This window comes from Nematolebias whitei, chromosome 22 (genome assembly GCF_014905685.2).
Source record: "Nematolebias whitei isolate Nwh7 chromosome 22, NemWhi1, whole genome shotgun sequence".
NCBI lineage: Eukaryota > Metazoa > Chordata > Actinopteri > Cyprinodontiformes > Rivulidae > Nematolebias > Nematolebias whitei.
Window position 1 is genome coordinate 23,626,302 of NC_056519.1, and position 3,235 is coordinate 23,629,536.

Consider the following 3,235-nt stretch of genomic DNA (forward strand, 5'->3'; position numbering starts at 1 on the left):
TATATATATATATATATATATATATATATATATATATATATATATATATATACATACATACACAGACCCTTTCCAAAAAAATAGTATATCATAGAAAAGTGTTTTAACTTCCATAATTCCATTCAAAAAGTTCATATTTAATAGATGATAGATTCAGGGCCCACAATTTAAACGATTTCAAGTATTTATTTGTTTATTTTTACATAATTTGAGCTTCCAGCTCATGAAACTCACGAAAACAGGATTTCAAAAAATTTGAATACTGCGAAGAAATCAGCCCAAATGTTGCAGGACATGAATGTTTTAAACTGAGTGTGACACTAATCATCTACTAAACTCAAAGCACCTGCACAACGTTCCCCAGGTGTCATTAAATTGCTTCAGTTCGGTTCAATATGGGGAAGACTGCAGATATACAGTTCCTTGTGAAAGTATTCGGCCCCCTTGAACTTTTCAACCTTTTGCCACATTTCAGGCTTCAAACATAAAGATATAAAATGTTAATTTTTGTGAAAAATCAACAAGTGGGACACAATCGAGAAGTGGAATGAAATTTATTGGATATGTCAAACTTTAACAAATAAAAAACTGAAAAGTGGGGCGTGCAATATTATTGGGCCCCTTTACTTTCAGTGCAGCAAACTCACTCCAGAAGTTCAGTGAGGATCTATGAATGATCCAATGTTGTCCCAAATGACTGATGATGATAAATAGAATCCACCTGTGTGTAATCAAGTCTCTGTATAAATGCACCTGCTCTGTGATAGTCTCAGGGTTCTGTTCAAAGTGCAGAGAGCATCATGAAGACCAAGGAACACACCAGGCAGGTCCGAGATACTGTTGTGGAGAAGTTTAAAGCCGGATTTGGATACAAAAAGATTTCCCAAGCTTTAAACATCCCAAGGAGCACTGTGCAAGCAATCATATTGAAATGGAAGGAGTATCAGACCACTGCAAATCTACCAAGACCCGGCCGTCCCTCTAAACGTTCATCTGGAACAAGAAGAAGACTGATCAGAGATGCAGCCAAGAGGCCCATGATCACTCTGGATGAACTGCAGAGATCTACAGCTGAGGTGGGAGAGTCTGTCCATAGGACAACAATCAGTCGTACACTGCACAAATCTGGACTTTATGGAAGAGTGGCAAGAAGAAAGACATTTCTCAAAGATATCCATAAAAAGTGTTGTTTAAAGTTTGTCACAAGCACCTGGGAGACACCAAACATGTGGAAGAAGGTGCTCTGGTCACATGAAACCAAAATCCAACTGTTTGTCCACAATGCAAAACGATGTGTTTGGCGTAAAAACAACACAGCTCATCACCCTGAACACACCATCCCCACTGTCAAACATGGTGGTGGCAGCATCATGGTTTGGGCCTGCTTTTCATCAGCAGGGACAGGGAAGATGATCAGAATTGATGGGAAGATGGATGGAGCCAAATACAGGACCATTCTGGAAGAAAACCTGTTCGAGTCTGCAAGAGACCTGAGACTGGGACGGAGATTTATCTTCCAACAAGACAATGATCCAAAACATAAAGACAAATCTACAATGGAATGGTTCACAAATAAACGTATCCAGGTGTTGGAATGGCCAAGTCAAAGTCCAGACCTGAATCCAATCGAGAATCTGTGGAAAGAGCTGAAGACTGCTGTTCACAAACGCTCTCCATCCAACCTCACTGAGCTCGAGCTGTTTTGCAGGAAGAATGGGCAAAACTGACAGAGACAAACCCCAAGAGACTTGCAGCTGGAACTGCAGCAAAAGACAGTGCTACAAAGTATTAACGCAAGGGGGCCGAATAATATTGCACGCCTCACTTTTCAGTTTTTTATTTGTTAAAAAAGTTTGACACATCCAATAAATTTCATTCCACTTCACGATTGTGTCCCACTTGTTGTTGATTCTTCACATAAAATTAAAATTTTATATCTTTATGTTTGAAGCCTGAAATGTGGCAAAAGGTTGAAAAGTTCAAGGGAGAGAATACTTTGGCAAGGCACTGTAACTGGCCAGAAGACCATCATTGATCCCCTCCATAGGATGGGTAAGCCACAAAAGTTCATAGCTAAGGAGGCTGGCTGTTCATAGAGTGCTGTGTCCAAGCACATCAGTGGAAGGGCAAAATGTGGCAGTAGAAGATGCACAAGCAATAGAGATGACTGTGGGCTTCAACAGACTATCAAACAGAGAAGATTCCAGAATCTGGCAGAGATCCAGAAAGAGTGGAATGAGGCGGAGTCACAGCTTCAAAAACCACCACATTCAGACGCATCCAGGAGATGGAGTACAACTGTCGGGTTCCTCGGTCCTCTTTTCTGATGAAAGTAAAGTGTGCCTTTCATTCGCAAATCAATGTCCAAAAGTTCGGAGGAAGAAGGGTGAGGAACAGAGCCCCTACTGGTTGAGGTCCAGTGTGAAATATCCAGTCAGTCATGATTTGGGGTGCAATGTCCGGTGCAGCTGTTGGTAAACTCTGCTTTCTCGAGTCCAAGGTCACCGCAACAGTCTACCAGAATGTTTTAGAGGACTTCATGATTCCTTCTGCTGGGGATCTGTATGGAGATGTAGATTTCATCTTCCAGCAGGACCTGGCCCCTGCCCATGCCGCCAGAAGCACCAAAACCTGGTTTAATGCCCACAGTGCTTGACTGGCCAGCAAACTCGCTGGACCTAAACCACTTTGAGAATCTATGGAGTGTTGTCAAGAGGAAGATGAGGAGCACCAGACCAACAACAAAGAAGAAGAGCTGACAGAATCAAGGAAATCTGGGCTTCCATAACTCCCAGTCAGTGCCACAGACTGACTGACTCAATGTCACGTCACATCGAGGCAGTGATTAAGACAAAGGGATTCACAACCAAGTATTGAAGATTGACATATCGTTTTGAAAGTATCATATTTTGATTGATTTGTTGTGATCCTGATTTATTTCTTTTTTTCTGCAAAAACTGAGTAGTGTGGGCTGATTTCTTCACAGTATTCTAATTTTTTCAATTCTGTTTATGTGGGTTTCATGAGCTGGAAGCTCAAATTATGTAAAAAATAAACAAATACTTGAAATTGTTTAAATTGTGGGCCTTGAATCTATCATCTATTAAAGATTAACTTTTTGAATGGAGTTATGGAAGTTACACTTTTCCATGATGTTCTAATTTTTTGGAAAAGGTCTGTATATATATATATATATATATATATATATATATATATATATATATATATATATATA